Source organism: Megalobrama amblycephala, linkage group LG13 (assembly GCF_018812025.1).
Source record: "Megalobrama amblycephala isolate DHTTF-2021 linkage group LG13, ASM1881202v1, whole genome shotgun sequence".
In the NCBI taxonomy this organism is placed as follows: Eukaryota; Metazoa; Chordata; class Actinopteri; order Cypriniformes; family Xenocyprididae; genus Megalobrama; species Megalobrama amblycephala.
Genome location: NC_063056.1, coordinates 11,616,060 through 11,637,402, shown reverse-complemented (window position 1 = coordinate 11,637,402; position 21,343 = coordinate 11,616,060). Strand labels below are relative to the sequence as shown.

The 21,343-nt window shown below is 37.4% G+C and overlaps 1 protein-coding gene across 5 annotated transcripts in view; it reads right to left on the bottom strand.

The window, feature by feature from the left end:
* Positions 1 to 21,343, bottom strand: part of cobl (cordon-bleu WH2 repeat protein) — a 125,784-nt gene that overhangs the window by 103,168 nt on the left and 1,273 nt on the right. The gene's annotated exons all lie outside the window — the stretch shown is intronic.

Sequence of the window (21,343 nt, the reverse complement as noted above, 5' to 3'; positions counted from 1 at the left end):
CTACCAATGTGCCACAGCCTATAGTTTTGCAGACCAAAAGAGAAGCTAAATTTGTTGTGTCTAGTTAGAGCCCTGGACACTTACTGACTTGGTTCACCAAAAAAAAAAAAAGGTTTTCCCATGACCAAGCAGACGCTGAGCAAGTGGATAGTCTAGGCTATTTCTCTTGCTTATGAGACTTATGGGCAACCTTCACCTATGGCTGTCAGAGCTCACTCAACAAGAAGTATGGTGGCTTCTAAAGCCTTATTGTCAGAAGTATCCTTTCAAGATGTGTGATGCGCCAGGCTGGTTCTCTCCACTCACAATGTTAAAGTTTTATAATTTATGTTTATAATGTGGACTTGGGCTCTGCACCAGGTTCCCTGGTGCTTATGTCATAGTTGTGCTCACATGATTCACACTAGACAGGCACTTGTCAGTATGACGAAGTGGGTATTATTCCCACAGTGTCACTACTATGATACACAGTCACAGTTCCCTCGAAAGAAAACACCTCAGGTTATGACTGTAACCACTGTTTCCTCAGAAGGGAACAAGATGCTTCGTCACCCTATCATACTTCCTGCATGCCTGTGATCAACTTGCTTTGACCTATCAGAAATTGAAATTGTTTGGTCTGGGTGCATTTTACAGCTTCCTGGTCATGACATCACCCCGACTGTGAAGTTCCGCCATGCCACTGGACTGATTTCACATGTGCTTCAAGGCGCAATCACACAGAGGTGTTCCCACAGCGTCACTACTATGATGCAGCGTTTCATTCCCTTCTCAGGGAACAATGGTTACAGCCATAACCTGAGACATTTTCAACACTGATAACAATAATAGGAAATGTTAACTGAGGCCCAAATCAGCATATTAGAATGATTTCTGAAGGATCAAGTGACACTGAAGACTGGAGTAATGATACTGAAAATGCAGCTTTGCATCACAGGAATAAGTTAAATTTTAAAATATGTTAAAATAAAATTATGTACTGTACCTGATATACATCCAAATTAGTGTTGCTTTCATCAACTAAAATTAACACTAAATATCGTCGTCGATGAACCTTTATCACGTGACGAAAACAAGACGAGATGTAACGTAAATGCTGGTCATGTGACAATGACTATAATTAAATGTATAATGCAATATTGTTGCCGAATAAAAATGAGACTAAATGTGGCTTACAAAATAAAAAACATTCCTGGAGCAAAGTCTAGACATGAAGGAGAAACCAACAGGACTTGCAGGTCTCCAATTCTCTTGAGAGACGTAATAGCAAGGAGGAAGACAACTTTCAGAGTTAGATACTTCTCAGATACCTCTTCAATGGGCTCAAAGGGAGCGAAAGAAAGGCCTTCTAGTACAATAGCCAGATCCCATGATGGTACTCTCGTATGAACTGCAGGCCTCAGCCTCAAAGTGCCATGAAGGAAACAAACTACTAAGGGGTCTCTACCAACTGACATACCACCCAAACGAGTTTGGTAGGCAGATATAGCCGCCACATACACCTTTAAGGTGGACGGAGATAACCCTGCAGAGAACTGCTCCTGCAAAATCTCCAGCACTGTACCAACTGGGCAGTTAACAAGAACTTGTTGACGGTTTCCACACCAAGTGAAAAATTTCCATTTCAAAGCATAGAGTTTCCTTGTGGAAGGAGCTCTGGATTGAAGGATGGTCTCTACAACCTCAGTCGAGAGACCTGCATCTATGAGCTGGTCCCCCTCAGAGGCCAAGCCCACAATTTCCATAGTTGTGGGCGTGGATGGAAGATTGATCCCATCGCCTGAGATAGAAGGTCCCTCCTGAATGGAATTTCCATAGGAGGGCCATTGAGGAGAGCTACCAGGACCAAGAACCACACTCGGCCCAGCCAGAACAGGGCTATCAGCAACAGACTGACCCCGTCCCTGCAAACTCTTTCCAGAACCCCTGGGAGCAGAGAAATCGGAGAAAAAGCGTGCAGACATAGCCTCGGCCAGGTCGAGCATCCAACCCCAGAGAGGCTTGCTGTGTCAGGGAAAACCTGACACAGTGGACAGTGAGTCGTCTCTCGAGACGCAAAGAGATCCACTTCTGCCTGACCAAACATCTCCCATAGAGACTTTACCACCTTTACCACATCGGGATGAAGCCTCCATTCCCGGGCCTCGACAGGACGTCTACCCCCTGATTCACTGACCCCGGGATGTACATAGCCCTCAATGACAGAAGCTTCCCCTGGGCCCACAAGAGGATCTGATGTGCCAGTTTCCAAAGTGGGCATGATCGCAGACCCCTTTGATGATTTATATCGGCCACCACCGATGTATTGTCTGAATGAACTAGAACATGGTGACCCCTGAGGTCTGGGAGGAAATGTTTCAGTGCTAGAAACACTGCCATCAACTCTAAACAATTTATATGCCAAGTGAGATGATGGTCCCTCCACAGACCTCGTACTGAGCGTCTGTCCAGGATCGCTCCCCAACCCGTCAGAGAGGCATCCGTCGTTAGCACTATGCGACGACAAGAAGCCCCCAACACTGGGCCTTTGGACAGGAACCAACAATTCTTCCAAATGTCCAAGGCACAAAGGCATCGCAGCGTGACCTTGATCATACGAAATGGGCTGCCCCTCGGGGAAAACCCTCTGGCCCTGAGCCACCACTGCAAAGGTCTCATGTACAGCAGGCCAAAAGGTATCACGTTGGACACTGCTGCCATGAGGCCTAACAGTCTCTGAAACTGTTTCACAGTGATGGATTGGACTAGCTTTAGCTTGTTTATGGCTACTAGTATCGTCTCGATATGAGCAGGGGAAAGTGTTGCCCGCATCGATGTAGAATCCTACACTACTCCTAAAAAAGCGGTCTTCTAAGCTGGAATAAGCACACTTTTCTTGGAATTGAGCCTTAACCCCAGTTTTTTTTTTATGTGAGGTCATAAAAAAGTTCCCTTGAAAGGGAACCGAATTTCTTTCACTTCCGCATCTATTTGTGCTTGAACGAACACATACACACAAAATTATGTCAAAATGTCCATCTCTACGAGTATCCTTGTAAACACAGTTGCTTATGGCTTAGGTAACACAAACAAAGAAAACAGATGTATCATTATGGAAACACACATTCTGTCTTAAAGTGACAGCAGGCTTGCTGCTTTCTGTGTCATGAATGTTAACAAACAACAAAATACAAAGAGAAAATCACTTTTGCAGCTTTAACACAGATTAATTATATTCAATTTATACAGTGAAGACTATGCAGTGTTACTTTACTTTGATTATTGATTTTCTGCACCTGAATACTTACCTGAAAAATATAAAGCACTGTTTATTTCATTTAAATCACCCTAATAATTCTAGAATTATTAATTCTTTCCACATAGAGCTATTCAAATAATCTGGTGAATTTATTTCATATCGCAATATATATAGCAGAAAAACAAATTATCGCAATGTATTTTTTCTTTCCAATATAGTGCAGCCCTAATCCAAACCTGTATGCACTTATTTCTTCTGCAGAACACTATTTATATATCCATATAATGTCTAAGGGGTTTAAAACAGCACTGGGCCCCATCGACTTTCATTGTATGGACAAAAAAAATAAAAAATAAATAATAATAATAAAAAACAATAAACAATATCATCTATTCTACAGAAGACATGATGATGAGTCAATTAACAGAATTTCCATTTCACCCCTTAACTTAGTCAGTGTAAAACTGGTGCTCTGTCACAAGATTTCTGTCCATGCTGCTTATTCAACCAATTTGAGTCTGTTCTTCCTTTTTCTCCTTGCCATATCTTTTCACAGTCTCTGAAATAAGAAAATACAAGTGCCAAAATGATGAAAATCTTAAAAAAAATTATTTCATAATAATATCAGGTTACTCCATTGAAGAAAACTGTTGAGGTAACAGGGTATTCCACAACATAACATAACATAACAGGACTCTCCTCATGCCCTCAGTCTACTCCACAATGCAGTTCTTTCTCAATCCTAACACCCACAGATGGAAAGAGAGAGCAAGCAAGTATTTAAGTTCCATGGCTGCTGGAACAAATACAGTCAATTCTCCAGGGAGACAGAAAACTCTGGCCCTGTGGTACAAACACACACTGGGGTTCTGGGGCCAATTACCCACTATCTCCAGAGAGAAGAAAAAGGTGATGGAAAGAAGGAGAGTGAAAGAATAGATGGGGAAAAGTGCTATTCTGTCTCCAAAATGGCAAAAATAAGAACAACCCTGCTGAAAAATCCAGCTAAAACCAGCTTAACCTGATCAGGCTGGTTTTAGCTGGTCTCCCAGCCTGGTCATAGCTGGTTTTAGAGGGGTTTTGGTGAGCAAGGAGACTGGGAGGCTGAGAGACCAGCTTAAACCAGCTGAACACCAGCTAACCCAGGCTGGGAGACCAGCTTGACCAGCTAAGCCAGGCTGGGAGACCAGCTAAAACCAGCTACTTCCAGCTTAAACCATGCAGCTAAGACCAGCCAATCGGCAGGGAAGTGCAGCAGGAATTGGATTGAGCTGAATTTATCATTATTTAACATCTCAAGATCCTGTTAAACAGTCAATGGTGAAGTTTTATATAAGCAGAGCTCCAGACTGTGACCAAATTTTTCCTGCCAGTGCGACCAAAATTTTGTTAGCGGTCGCACAACATTGCCCAACATCATATAGCAACGAAATGAAAGCAGAATGAAACTGTGCTTCTCATTTGTGCTTCACGGACAGTTTATCAGTTCGGACCAATAATAGACTTTTACTTGTAATTTGCTTGCTGTACCGTGGGCGGTACAGTGGAACGTTAACATGTTAACCAAAAAATCAGATTAAACAGCGCTGCCGTGGAAATCAGGAGAAACATTGTGCCATGAATGATTAAGTTATCACAATTCAGACCACAAATTCACAACATTCACCACAGATTTAATATAGTAACACTCACTGTAACTATGAAATTGTGGCAAGAATGGTCAAATGCTTTCAAGTACTTCACACATCGTTTTCCAGCACTTCAAATCTCTGTTATCATATTTAAATGTTATTTTTAATGTGATGACCAAAATATTATTTGTTCATCCTTCAAAGATTATCTCCATTTATAAAACTAAAGGATGTAGGAAAACTCACTCTTATTTAAAAATAAAAAAAGACATTAAATGAAACTGTAGGTGGCTGCAGAGGGGCGCTTATTGACTTAGTAGCTATTTCCACTCCGTAATATATTTAATTTCTGTATGTTAAGTCTATTTATTACCAAGAGCATTTGTCAGTAATAAAGTCAAAATGAGGGAAAATGTGAATAAATGTGAATACATTTTCAGTAAGGGGCTACAGTACTCCTAGTTAAAAAAATAAATAAATAAATAAAATAATCTGGAGCCCTGAGGAAAAAAAAAAAATGAAAACTCACATCTTCCAGCCTGAGGTGTCTCAAAGTCAAATGCATCTTTATACACCAGTTTCAAGGAAGCTGCCTGAAATTGTATCTTGCCACAGTCACTAACATTTTAAAGTAGTAGAGCAACAGTTAAACTACCTTTTTGATTCAGCAGTCAGCTATACCACAGTTTACAAACTAATAGTAAACTACAGTAAAGAAACTTTAATGCTAATATTTTTTTATTATTATTACAAGGCACTTCAGCTTATTACAGCATACTGATAATACAAAGCTGTATTTACAACCGTATTTAAAAGCAAGATTGAATTGTAAACTGCGATGATTGAAAATGATTACCAATGGACAAAACAAAACAGGACAAAAAAATTTAAAGTACTTAATTCAACAGTTTTTGCTCTGGTACAGAAATTGGTATGGAGAACTACTGAAATTTTGGTACCATGACAACACTACTGGATACTATATTTGGCAGTGGGTGGAACTAATGTGCAAGCCCAATGTGCAATTTTCATTCGTTAGTGCTTACCTGTCACAACACACCTTTTGAAATTAAAATTTTAATATTAGCCTATTAAAATTTTCAAATTAGTCTTCTTTTGTGAAGATTATTGTTTTTTACTACTGTATTGTGAAGTACAAAAATTTATATGCTTATTCTGAAATTTTTCATGTACATTTATTTTACATTACAGTTGCATTTCAATAGTAATATATTACTGTCTTTGGGATAATGATGATAATAATAATAATAACATAAATGTCCACCCCCATAGTCTCACAAAATCCTGTGGGAAACACTGACAATAGAGTAAGGCCTTCTGAGCAAAAGCACTGAGAAATGAATTGTGCAAAATGAATGGGTTGTTTCCCGAGCTGTCTATTCTGGCTCTGTCTTAAACTAGCTCTTAATCCAATGCATGCATGGATTTAGCCAGAGCTTCACTCACTCTCTCACCATCTGCTGTGCGTCACGGGATGATCCGTCCACCTATGCTCTAATTAGGGTCTGAGTATTAGAGGAATATGTAGTTTGCTCATGATCACTAAGAATAATGTACTCTGAGTTTTAACTCCTGGCTCAAGGTTCTTCCCTGATCCTGTTCCCCTCTATTCAGTCCTATTGCATCCTATCCCTCCTCATACTGTCCTCTCTAATAAAGGCAAAATGCTCAAAATCATAATGTCATAAAATAAATATTGCACTTTGTCATCTATATAAGGTTCAATAACCATTTCACTATCAATGGCTATATAAATGTTGATGTGGTACGCTTGCTTTGCTTGCCATTATAACTTTCATCTTTACAAAGAAATTAGGAATAAATTAGGAATAAAAAAAAAAAACAGAAATTAGGAATAAAAACTGTGGACACATGAGGTTCAGTTCAAAGCACAATATCTGGAACCAGTGTTTATTTGCCCACTGCTTTTAACATTCACCCTGTTCAGCTAACTGACTTGTCTATGAGTTTAGAAACTGTCTGTGTGATTTCATTATCAGTACAGTACGCTGTTGTCGATGCACACCGTCCGCAATGTGAGTGATTTGAGTAAAGAACATGGAAAAATAAATATACCTGAGCCGATGCCACAATGGTGTTAGATGCTGCACTACAAGCTATCGATGTGGATCAGCATGATCATCTCTAATTTTTTATGTGAATTGCACTAATACTAGTGAGTTTTAGAGAACACAATAACAATTGCCTTTTCTGTCAGGATTTTTTTCCAGTCATCAAATCTTTCAACCTAAGTGCATGACGTATCAATGCTGTTGGGTTTTTTTTTTCTTCTGTCTCTCAGAGCTTTTCTGCTTTTGGCTGTACAGGTACTTATTCCCCCATTGTCTCCCCAGGTAAAGCACAATAATAACTACAGAGGTGGCAGCCAACGAGTATGACGATTCATGTGATGATTTTTAAATTAGCATCAAACTACTGAATGCACCTTTAATAAATAAACACGCAAGATAAGAGATATATATAGAACTTCAGTGGAAATTTGAGCTGTGGGTCTGCACATGAACAGGTCCAGACTGAATTTGCTTGTGGAAATGTGTAGAATGTATTTAAATACAATTTAAAAGTAAAAATTAAAATGCATTAAACAAAGCTGAGATCAAGGCATGCAAGATGTTTATGTATGACAGATATTCCAATTCTGCAGAAATCTGCTGAGTTTTCAGCCTTGATCTACTATGATCATGAGTTACACAAGAGTTGATGTTTGACACCTTTGGCCTCTAGTGTCTTATTCAGCCTCCAAGAGATTACAATTGGGTAATTAGTTTGTAACTGGATATTCCTCTCTTTCACATCGATTACATTAGGGTTGTACGATATGATGATATATCGTTACCACGAAATAAAATGTCTATCGTTAGAGATTTTGCTATATCGTATATATATCGTAGTATGTAAATATATTGCACTATTGACACTTCAGAGTGATGAAATGCATGAATGAGAATATAAAGAGCGGGACGTGCTTGATGTTAAAAGAGTTATAAACGCAATATATCCTGAAAAGGAACTCGGTGCAGCACTCGTGCTGACTGGAACACTGCCAAAGTGCGCGCTTGAAACCTGCCTCTCTTAGAAGGCGATCGCAAATTAGAGACGTGCTCAATGTTAAAGTGTTATTAAGCACAATAAGCAGGGGTGGGCGATATACTGGTAGACACGATTAGCGGAAAGAAATTTGTCAACTGGTAGAGATTTTGGACTATCGTCTCTGTCAAGGTTACGCTCACGTGAGGTTGCTATGCTGCGCGGTCACGAAAGCTTATAATTTGCATGAGTTTTTAAACATTGTGGTTCAAAAACAAATGGTTTTAAACCGTTTATGTGCAATTTACCAGAGAAAGACAACTCATTTCAGAGTCTGAGAGACGCGCGACATGAAGCTGCTGCTCATAGAGCGTGTGAGGACTGAACTGAGTGCTTTTTGCTGACTAATTGGGCTTGAACGGTTAAATACACATACCTATGTGTCAAAGTGACCACGTATTTGCAAGTAAACAGAGCCATTTATGTCTTAAGTGAAGGTACAGTTGAGAAAGACAAGGCTCGAGTTAATGGATCGGTGCAGTCAGTCTTAAAGGGACAGCATCCAAATTTACCTGCTGTCATTATTAATGCTAATCAAACAACAAAAAAGAGAAATCTCTTACTGCTTGCTTTTGTAACTTTAATAAGAATAAATGTATATTTAATTTACACAGTAAAGACTATTTGATTACTTTATACATTTTCTAGTGTTTTAAATTTGTTCATGTAGGTCTATTTCGTCTGTCTTTGTTCTATTGTAGTTTGTTTTCTTTTTTCTTTCTTTATCACAGTTTATTTGTCTTCAGTAAGAGCTTGAGAGTTTTTTAGGCTAGTATTAATTTTTTTAAATTATATTGAAATTGATGAAAATTATGAAATTTCAATGATATGGAACATTTTTATTTGCATGCGTTTGTTTTCTCTGTGGCGCTTGTGGAGGTTTCAGAGAAATGTCCACATGGAAGATGAGCAAGGTGAGGGAGTATTCTGACAACCTACACAAAACTTTTGTCATGTCATGTCAAACTAGTATATAACAATTAAGCTTGCTTATAGGCTTGTTATACTACCGGTTGTGAGGGACACTACGGTATGAAATTTGATATCAGATTAAAGGAGAAACATTATGAAAGAAACTTACTTGACACTTAAACGGTACCACTGAAAATAAAAAAACACCATCTATGAGAATAAAAAAAACATGCACAGACAAATTAAACCCTGTGGCTCGTGATCCGGATACTAAACCGCAGGGTTTAATTTGGATTTGTCTGTGCATGTTTTTTTTTTTTTTTTCATAGATGGTGTTACCGTTTTAATGCATTATATGACTGACAGACCACAACGTTTGGAGTTAAAAATCATTTGTGAAGAAACAAAGTCACCTACATCTTGGATGCCCTGGGGGTAAGCAGATTAACATCAAATTTTAATTTTTGGGTGAACTATCCCTTTAATGTTATGAAGTGACAAGAATACTTTTTGTGCGCAAAAACAAAACAAAAATAATGACATTATTCTACAATTTGAACCATTGTCATACATCGTGAACTCAGTGCAGGCTTCCTTGTTTACGTCCAAATGCCAACTCAGTATTGGCCGGATCTAGTGTTGTCAAAAGTATTGGTACTTCGGTACCAAGTCGGTACTGAAATTTTGAAAATGTGATGATACCAGCATTTCTGTAGTACCGGTAGTACCGAGAATCTGGGTATATTCGGTACCCACTGATAGGGCTGTGGCAGTATTTACGTGAATATGACACGAGTGAAGCACAAAGCTTTGTTTACAAAAGAAATAATAGGTTAGCAATTAAATGTGACATTGCAGCCATGGAAACATTTTGGTTCATGCCGAATGAGAGAGGTACGCGAGTCCATACATTTAATCTTTGTATTCTGTTTTGCAAATCGCGATCTGGTCACCCGATTAGCAGAGAATTTAACAATATTCCATTAGTTATTCCACTGAACATGGAATCTCTGTTTATTTTCCCAAATCTTCACTCACGCAGGGGATTATAAACGTTTCTTCCTTTCGTTCGCATTTAGGCCTATTATAGGCTTTTGCATTCTTTACTGTGGTAAAGTAGAAAAACACTGTAGGACAGAAACCTTTTTGCTTGCACGTCAATTTCTATTTAACACAGTTTGTGCTTGTTATTAGACTTCATAAGGCGCGTCGAGTTTATTTGTATATAGCACGTTTCACACACGCTGGTGATTTTTAATTTCGTTTTCTCTGACAGCGCAAAATAAAAATAGCCTGAATGTCTTGCCCCTGCGGAGGATAAAACTCGCTCTTCAGACCTTTTACAACAAGTGTCAGTTGCTTGTAACATCAGGAGATAACATGAAGATATTATTAAAGAGAAATGGTCTCTTTCCTGCTCGTGTCCCTCATCCCTCTCAAAGCGCAGAACGGTAGGCTATATCAAAGGCTATAGAATAACGGGAATTTGGCTATATGACACATCTTTGTGTGGAAATGAAAAACAAATGTTTTTTTTAAATAATATTTAACTTTCTTATTATTTAGGTTACCATTATTTACAGATATTTCTTTCATAGTTTTACAGGCTGTAGTGTGTTGTTTCACTGACAAAATAAAATAATTACGCACTTCTGTTACCCCTGTTGAAAAAACCAGCACATGCTGGTAAGGTAGGTTTTGAAGCTGGTATGACCAGCACCGGACCAGTTTAGGACCAGCATGGACCAGCACTTGACCAGCATAAACCAGCTCAAACCAGCACACCAGCTTCAAAACCTACCTTACCAGCATATGCTTATTCAACAGTACAAAATGGATGTTTGAGCATTTTTTTAATTATTGTTTTTATATTTCAAAATGTATTATATTGATGTCGTCTATATATACACACACAAACATACACGCATGCTCCAAATCATATTTAATGTTTTTAAAATAGGCTATATAAAATAGTAAAATAGTTCCAACAGATTTTGCTGTGGTACCGAAATTGGTACCGAGAACCATAACATTTTCATGGTAACGGTACCGACTACTGGAATTTTGGTACCGTGACAACACTAGCCGGATCCTGTGTCAGCATCACATGCATGCGTCTTGATGCTCACGTGTTCAGCTTTGGCCAATACTGAGCCTGCACTTAGATCACATATGACAATGGTTAAAATTGTTGAATAAAGTCGTTATTTTTGTTTTGTTTTTGTATTACGAAGATGAACGAAGATCTTTCGGGTGTGGAACGACATGAGGGTGAATAATTAATGACAGAAATTTTGTTTTTGGGTGAACTAACCCTTTAAAGTGCTGACCTATGTGGATTAACTTTTTTTTGAGAAAATCTGTTTAAATAGGCTATTAGGTTTGAACTTATTGGCGCTGCAGTTCCTATTGATTTAGTTTATTTGAATAAATCTATATATGTCTATAATGGCTAACGTTGCTTAAGGGAATACTTCAGTTTGTATGGGTGGGTTGGCTAATGCTATTTCTTGTATTCTGACTTATTTACACTGTCAAAGTGTTTCATTCTCGTGCTAAACATGGCCAAAGTTTCAAAACATGAGTTGTACATACGACGGAGTATTTCTGTGCCAAATACACTCTTTCCGGTTTCGGATACGTTTTGGAAAGTTTTTTTCCGAGTGTGGAATTCCTTGTATGGGCACTTCTCCCTGATAAGCGTGCACACACATCACCCAGAGCGAGAGAGCAAGAGCCCATTAACGTGCTTTGTTTGGGTTACGGAAGCTGAGAGATTTTTCAAAAATGTCCCCAAAGAAGTCTGTTTTTGGTTGTGAGGGAAAGATTATCTTTTTCAGCTTCCCAAAGAACCCAGCGTTAAGGGAACAGTGGATGTAGTTTGTTTTTCCAGGGCAGCAACGGAGTTGTGCACATATGTTTGTTTGTTCCCGGAATTTCGGTGACAAATGTTTTGTAAACAAGTCCCAGTTTGACGCTGGATTTGCAGATCGCAGGCGGTGAGTAAAACTGCATCAAATGTTTGTGCTTTGTTGGCAATCGGCGCGGAAGTGCATATAATGTAAACAACACAAACGTTTTTGTTCCATTTTTCAATTTATAATGATGTCGCAGCTTGCAGACGATCTCTACACAAAAGCTGCACGTGCTCATGACTCTTTAGCTCTGCCCACGGCCCGCCTCCAGGAGTTCGGCTTTTTTCAGAAAGACTCAGCACAGCACATCTATCTTTTATAAATATGATAAAACTAAAGACTTTTCAGAGATATGAAGGATGCAATACTACTCTATAGGTACTCAAGCGTAACACGAGATTGGCAGAAACTGTGTGTGTTATGTACCCTTTAATATACAATGATCATAATGCAAGGCAAGCAGTTGCAGGTGTTGGGGAAAGCAGGTGTCTGGGAAAACTGCAGAAAAACAGCATTTGCTCAGGCTAAGTCTGGGAGAGAAATAACCCCAACGGGATTAGAGGATGGGCGGAGAAGGCAAGAAATAATAATTAGTTAGTTCCAAACACCCTGAGCCACTGAATGATTTAGGAATAGGTCTCAGATACTCAGATACTGCACTAATAAATGTACTTCATTTGTCATGTACTATAGATGTATGTAGCACATCTATAGTACATGACAAATGAAGTAAAGTACACTTTAGAATAACTCACGCTATGAAGCATTAGTTAAGCATTAGTAAATAGTTAATTCATCATTTATAAAACATTAATAGACATTAGTAAGCCATTTATAAATACAGCTATACATGATTTGTTCTTGATTTATAAGCATATCTATAATGAGTTTAATAATTGTATTTTCATACTTTATTAATGATCAATTTATCATTTCTAAATTATGTATTACATTATTCACAAACCAGTAATTTAGGAGTTGTCAGTGGTTCATAAGATCATTTAGGAAGTGTAAGTAAATGATTAATAAAATATTTAAAAGTACATTTATGCATCTTATTATTTAGACATATAGTATTAGTTACTCAGTGTGTTAATAAATGCTTTATTAACATATTCCTAGTGTCAAAACTACCTCGGTACTAACTTTAAAACATTAGAGAACAGCACTGCAGAAGATCACTGAACCTTTAAATCTCATTTATAAAAGCTTTACAAAGCATAAATAGTCCTCACTTTAGATGAGCTCACAAAAATAGTTAACTGACCACTTCTAAATGTTTTATAACTACCTGAATTAATCATGAATTGCAGTAGGAATATGTGTTAATAAAACATTTACTAACACACTAAGTAACTATTACTATGTGTCTATATAATAAGATGTATAAATGAATGTTTAAATAGTTTATTAATCATTTACTTACACTTACTAAATGAACTACTGACAACTCCTAAATAACTGGTTTGTAAATAATGTAATACTTAATTTAGAAATGATAAATTGATTATTAATAAAGTATGAAAATACAATTATTAAACACATTAGAGATATGCTTATAAATCAAGAATAAAGCAATTATAGCTGTATTTATAAACTACTTACTAATGTCTATTAATGCTTTATAAGTGATGAAATAACTATTAACTAATGTTTAACTAATGCTTCATAGTGTGCAGTTATTATAAAGTGTTACCAGTAAATTTATTAGTAGTTTATCTGTAGAAGTTGCTATAGTTACAGAGGATCAATAACAGCAAAGATCAACAATCATATTTAATGGGCGAATTCCATTCGAAAGCAAACATAACTCTGCCCTTATTCACTCTGGAGGGCAGAACACTTCAGTACACTTAAGGGTGCAGTGCATGACTGTCAGAATGTTACCTTTATGGCGTAGCAAATTTTTTCATTATTATAATTTTAATTTTTAATTTGTGTGAAAAAGATTATTTGAATTTTGTTTAGAACAACTGCACACAGTATCTCCTTTCCACAATGCCCTTCAAGGATGCAAAAATGTCATCTGAAATTAGCCCAATGTTACTGCACCTTGATCCTATGAGAAACAACATTGTCTGAAAAACAGCAAGTTATGGAGTAATGAGACGACTTTTGAGACAAGTCTTGGATAAAGGACCAACTTTCTTGTAGACGTGTGTTGCTGTCCACTATAAAGGCCGATGAACTGCATTCTGAACAGTTCTCATAAAACACCGTCTGTCAGCAGATTCCCAAAATAGTAATGGCATAACAAGCTAAAATGTAAGGACGATCAGCCCAGCCCAAAGAAGACGTAGACACTACAATTTCTCATTCCCATCAGGGTTAAATAAGTTAGCTTAACTTCAGTGAGGTTAGGATCACTTGCCTAACTAAAAATATCTTGGTTTTCCACTGTGATCTTACATTACCTACAGTCTACTGCAAAAGAGAAGGATTCAGTGTGGAAAGTTCACGTGAACAAACATGAAGTTGGTCAAGCTCATCACATTTGGAGATGCACTAACAGACCACACAGACGTGCTTGTGCCAAGAGAGCTGGTATATTTGTTGAGCTAATATTAAAAGACCATGTGCTGCTGCCAGATATGCAAAGCTTGTCTCTCATCTTTCAGCCTCTGAGACACGCTCATTTGTGAGTTGTGCAAAGCATTTTTAACTATAAAAATTGAAAGTATTATAAAGAATCCTTCTAAGTATAAAAAAGAATATAATTTCAAAACAAAAATGGAAATATAATCAGAACATTAGACATGGAACATGATTCAAATGTTGGGTGTGTCTACGAGCTTCAGTGAGGATTGTGGTGGGTGTGAACAGGGAGAAGGGTGTAGTGATGCAGTGGTTAGTACAGCTGATAGACAGGATTATCTGTTATGGGCTCTATTTTAAGCACCAGTGACAGGGAGGCTGACATAGGAAAGCAGAAATATGAGCTGCAGTGTGCACTGAGGCAAACAAATGAGGTTTATGCCCATGGTGTCAATGGAAGTACTCTGGACTATGGGTTTAACAATGAGTATTCAGATCTCATGAAATCTAATCTTGCATAGCCAGACTTTTCACTATTGGCATAAGGTTGTTGGCACGCAGCATATTATTGTGGCCATGAACTGCCTACTTAGACACTGCCTAAAGAGACTGTCTGACCAACATGCAAAGCAACCAACCACAATTTGTTTTATTTTAACATGTCATTTAAAACTGGGCTTATCTGACATTGATGACACAAAAATCGTAGTTTCCGAAAGGTTGTACTTAGAAATTAACACCAAGTGCCAAATGAGAGTAAAAACTGACCTGACAATTTGTTTAGGAGTGGCAATATTACAATATCTTTATACTGATGAGTCAAGGCTGCTCAGTGAAGGCACTGTGCCGGCTCTAAATGCTGCGTGAAGGCACAATGCCACATAAGAGCTGTACTATAATGGCCACTTTAGCCTTTAGTATATCAGAGATGGCTATGATCCTGCTTTGGTTCGGTGTAAATGATCCAGCATCATTTTATTCTGTGCTTTTATTCACATGTCTTAACTCTGTTAAGACAATGTGACATCCAATATAAAATGTATTTATTTTTTGTTATCCTCTCATAAAAACAAACTGCATTGCATACAGTACTGCTATACTTGAGATCTCACATGCTGGGATGTGACTTTCGCACATGCACACATCGCAAAATCAATGCTAAAATGCTTTATCGCACAGCTCTAAACTGTACTCTTTTTTTCACAGGTTGTTGAACAGTCTTTCTTTACCTAGATGTCATTAGAGAAATATGCTTAGTGAAACTTAAACTTTATCTCAAATCTCATATTTGATAAATATATTGCCAGGCAGTCACATGCTCAGATACCCCTTTACCACGGTTCCGTTGCGGCTTCCCAGCCTGTATCCATTCTCGAACCATTCTGCCCATGATCCGCTGGGTTCCGTGCCGAAAAGATCGCTTTCACTCCTGCCCTACAACTTGCTGGCTTCGAATGGAGCCGCTCAGGACATTCTGCGAGAGCACACGAAAGTGATGTGCGAATCGCGGTTATATCCACATCAGGTAATTAGGGATGTGTCATGATTTTCGAATATTCGATTAGTTGATTTAATTGTAGAATATCGAATAGTTTGTGCGATTATCGTCTTAAAAAAAATCCCCATTTGATGTGGTGGTGACTTATAACCAGAGGGTGGCGCATGCTGCCAATAACGCACCTAAAAGCTGTCATTCAGTGCAGACATTGGCTAACACGCACACTAGACGTCATTCAGTCTGTTCACAATATGTTATTACGCGTTTAGGCAGCCTAAAATCATTATGGCAGCACATGAGTCGCAGCACAAATCAGCAACAGTCAGTCAGATTTCACCTCACCTCGCCTCACTCTTGACTGACAAGACGACGGTAGAAGTTTTGGTTTCAAATCAAAATGTAAAAGCGTCCATTTAAGCGGGTTTGTCATTGTACTGCTTTGTTGTTGTGTTTTTCAATAAAATTAACAATGAACCCAGCATTCAAGCAATTGCCGCTACGGAATTGGCGCTAATTTGAAAGTGAAAGTAAAAGGCTCACGGCCGCACTGGCATTCATAATGGTGCGGAGAGCAAGTGTTTTCAGTCTGCTCCGCACTGTTATGAATGACAGTGGGAAAAAAAGGATTGAAAGCGTGAATGGTCTCTCTCCCTCTCTCTTTCCATTTATGTGTGTGTAGCTTATAAATGCGTGATGCGTGCATGCGGGGGAGGGGTGCGATTTTCGAATAATATTCGAATAATTCCCAGCGATCTTCGAATATTATTTTGGCTTGAAATGCCCATCCCTACAGATAATCCACCGGGTTGGGCTGGCCAAGTAATACAAAATGACATTCCAAGTAATTTGCGGGTGGATGAGAGATAAATCATTAAATGTGTTGATTTTAATTAAGGCACGGAAATCTCATTTGGTAAAATGCAAGGAATGTGCGTAACTCTTTTACTTTCGTTTTCAGCGACAACGCATTTCTATTCAGGGAAAACCAATCAAGGAAAGCATGTGCCTAGAGCCACCACAGAAAACGCACAATCCTATGGGGAATACTATATATATGATAGTGTTCTCAAAATACAAATCTTATTCTCTTAAAATTAAAATACCTAAAATACATGCTTATAAAAGTGTTTTTTTCTGCCGTGATCAGGATTTTACCATCTCTGCCTCATTTTGAACCAGGAAAAACCCTGATTGCCATTCGATTCATTGTTTCAATACTGTTTGACCTTCATGGCTAAACACAAAACTCCCAAAACTGACTAATTGAATGGACCTTTAAAGTCTTTACCTAAATGTGCCTTAAAGTCAATAAAACTAAAAAACTCACTTTGGACTTCAGGTGACCTGTAGTAGAATAGAGACAATCATTTTTTTCTACCTTGCTTTTCAAATTCATTTTGCTATACTGTGTGCACATTGTATTCTGATGTATTGTACATATCAGTGGAAAATAATTAATTGTACAATGAGATCCAGCAGGAGTAAGAATTCCTCATAGAGCAAGAAAACAATTAGCTGCTAATTAAGAGTGAAACACCTACATGCAAAAGGAAAGCATAGGGGAAAAAATACTGAGACTTGTTCAGAGTAGTCCATACTTATTTTTTGATGACCAATGCCAATGCTAATATTTTAGAGAGCAGGGAGACCGATGGCCAATATAAAGCTGATTTGATACCACACTATTTAATTAGTAATGTATTTTAAAAATTAATTTAAAACAATTTAATTTAATAATTTATTTTACATAATATTTAATAAATAAAAAAAATGTAATATGAAAAAGTAATTTGTAGTAATTTTGTAAAATAAACAAATTTATACTGGATGGCAAATTTAATACTTAGATGGCAAATTCTTGGTGGGTTTTTTTGTGCAAATTATGAAAAAAGTAAACACTGTAACCAACAGTGAACTCATGTCGGTTCATAAAATTGAATTGCGTGCATATGTTAGGTTTCGTGCAGAGCTTGCTGCCTTAGCAAATCGAGCATATTACTGCCATTCTCGACAATGTACCTTTGTAAAAGTGGGGTTTTAGCACTTACTAGCATGAACACAAATATAGACTGTGCCTAGAGATCTATTTAAAGGATTGGTCCACTTTTAAATAAAATTTTCCTGATAATTTACTCACCCCCATGTCATCCAAGATGTTCATGTCTTTCTTTCTTTAGTCGAAAAGAAATGCAGAGGAAGTGCAGCTTCAAAGGGCTTTAAACGATACCAGATGAGGAATAAGGGTCTTATCTAGCAAAACGATTGGACATTTTCGAAAAAAAATATAACTGTGTATGCTTTATAAACACAAATTAATGGCTTGCATGTGCTTCCGCGTGCTTCCGCTTTCCGTAATCCTCAAAACACTTACGCCGTATGTTCTACATCTTCCCTATTCAACTTACGGGAAAAAAAGCGAAACTATTCCACTTACGTTCCGTAAGTAATTTCTAATTTCTTTTCGACTGACGAAAGAAAGACATGAACAACTTAGATGACATGGGGGTGAGTAAATTATCAGGAAAATTTTATTTAAAGGTGGACTAATCCTTTAAGACTCAAACTCTCTTCAATACAAAAACAAGACCTGTGTGCCCTGCAATTGACACTGTTCTCATGCCACACGTCCATTTTCTCACGTAGTGAAAAAATATTAAAAAACAAAAGAATCTGAAAGCCTTGAAGGAGATCCCATAAAAATGTAATATTATATTACAGCAGTAACAATGAATACTATATTTTATTATATGATATAGTTAATAATATTTTTGTTATTTTAAAAATATTTTTAATATATTTTTAAAAAATAAAGCCCTGTATTATATTATACGAGCAAGAAAGCAATTTTTCCAGTTCAACAAAAAAAAAGGTGGTAATGTATATTTTAAACAGTATTGAGTGCTCTATTTTGCAACAAAATAATTGTTTCAACAAAAGTCACAGCAGAACTACAACACACAGCGCAGCGATGAATGAATCTGCGACATTCGTGAGAGTCAATGATTCAATGACCCATTCATAAATACAGCTTCTTGCTTCGTTACTGAATGAATGAATGACTTGATGGCTCATTACGACAGTGACTTACTTTATTTAAAACATTATTTATAAATATTAAAAATGCACTGGAAAATCAATTTAAGGGGGCAAAAATTGTATCTTAATGAAAAAGGTGTAACTGCAGTCTAAGTGGAAAGATGTTAAATGCCTCAGGGGGTAGGCCTGCAAAATTTTAAAAAAAGTTTGGGCACCACTGGTCTATGGTAACATGTTTTTATGAAACAGCATTTCGATAGTCCACTTTAGACATTCTACTACAAAATATAAGTAACTTTAAATGCTGGATGGTATGACCAAATATTTATATTACGGTATTTTTCAAAATTATATCAGTTTCACGGTATATGACGGTATTTTTTTCCCCTATGCATGACCGGCCATTAACCACATTTTCTATTGATTGAGAGAGGAAATACTGCAGTAGATTGACTAGAATGCCCTGTTTTACTGTCATGATGAGTGAATATTGTAGAAAAATTCCACACTAGAGTTAATACAGGTTTACAAAGCCCCACAAAATGATGCTGTGGGGAGACAACAACCAATAAAACACAGACCTGCAACACACTCACTACAGACACATGAATATTAAAATATGACCATGGAGATAAGGAAAAAAAAAAAGAGTTGAGGGAACCTTAAGCAAAAATCTAACCCTATATAACAACAAACTGCCAAAACGAGGGAGAAACGCGGAAGAACATTTAAACTAAGGATATTTTCAGTACATTTAAGAGCACTACAGTCTCTGAACAAATGACACACGTAAGTTAAACACAGAAATATAAAGCAGTTACATTTTTGCCCAGTCTATTTATTAACTTAAATCGTCTTCTGTGTAGCAGAATAACCCATCGTGTCATCGCGGTCGTGATCAGACGTACAGTTCAGTGTCCTTTGCATAACGTTACATTTCATTTGAAAAAGACGTGATGAAATATGTGCGCATACACGCTGCTGGTTCATGTTTAGAGCACTAGAGTATATGAAATAGGTCCATAAAAACTTGAACGTGCTCGCTCCGGTCTATATCTGATATATATGATCCATGTGGAGAACGTTGTTAATCTCATCACGGCGCTCCACGCAAAAACCGCTCTATCTCGCGCGCCGAGTGTAGTTTGAATTCCCCGCTGTAATCAAGGGCTGAATCCGAAATCGCCCCTATAACCTCAAATAGGGAATTATTTGAGGCAACAGCCATTTGTAGTGGTGTCCGAAACCATAGTGGACGTAATTGAGTGCACTCATTCAATCCCACATTGCACCGCAATAATGAGTGTACAGCCGATGTACACACAACGGCTGTCCGAATTCACTCACTCGTTTTCATTCACTCTTTCAAGTGAACAATATAAGTGGATAACGTAGGGAATAGTGAATGAGGATTTAGGGGGTGATTTCGGACTTACCATAGGCTGTGATGCGATCTCAGCTGTGCTCTCACTACAGTGCAACAGTGAAACGGAACCCTCTCAAACAGTGATGCTGTGCCACGTTCCGAACGTTGGTTAAGCGACACATACCAGTATTGCGGTATCAACAAAATTCATATCATAACAAAAATAAATACCGGTATTCGGTATGAACCGTTATACCGGCACCCAGCACTAGTAAGTTTGCAACTACCTGTCAACTACCAGAGTATTAGAAGACTTGTCTGCTTAATATTTGCTTACACTTTATTTTGATGGTCCCCAACAAACATTCTAGTACGGACTGTAATTTGACTGCGAGTACATCATCTTATTCTACTAACCCTAACCAATAGTCCGCTAATACTCTAATGACAGTTTCTTGACATGTTTGCAAGTTATTGGAAGTTAGTGGACAACGACATGTAGTTACTTAGAAGAATGTCTAAAGTAGACTATCAAAATAAAGTGTAACCTGGTCTGAACAGCTAATTTCACAGAGAGGAATTTATAGATATGATTAAATCAATGCTTCATTAAAGCTTAGAAAAGACAACTGTCCTGTGTGATTTGTGAGATAATAATTAATAAATTCATAAATAAATAAAATCACACAGCTCTCAAATAGCCATTTTAGACAAGAAACATTTAACAAAAGACATTTCTCAAAGAAATTGTGTTTCATAGTAACCTCAAATTCACATATTCACACTAAAGACCTAAATTGGAGTAAAAGGTGTGCTTTAAAAGACTGAACCATTTTATCCTCAATGAACATATTGCATAATATCAAAGCTTAGACCAAGAATGTAACAAAAATTACTTTATCCTTAATCTTATTGGATACTCAAAACATATACATATATATGAGTAATACTACAGTAATGAGAAGATAGCGGTGAGAATGCTCAACAACTGTTAAAGCTTTAAATAACCACAATCGCCCACTGCTTTAGCTATGTAATGGGGTCTGATTACATAAAAAGGAAAGGGGGGCTGTGGGTAAGATC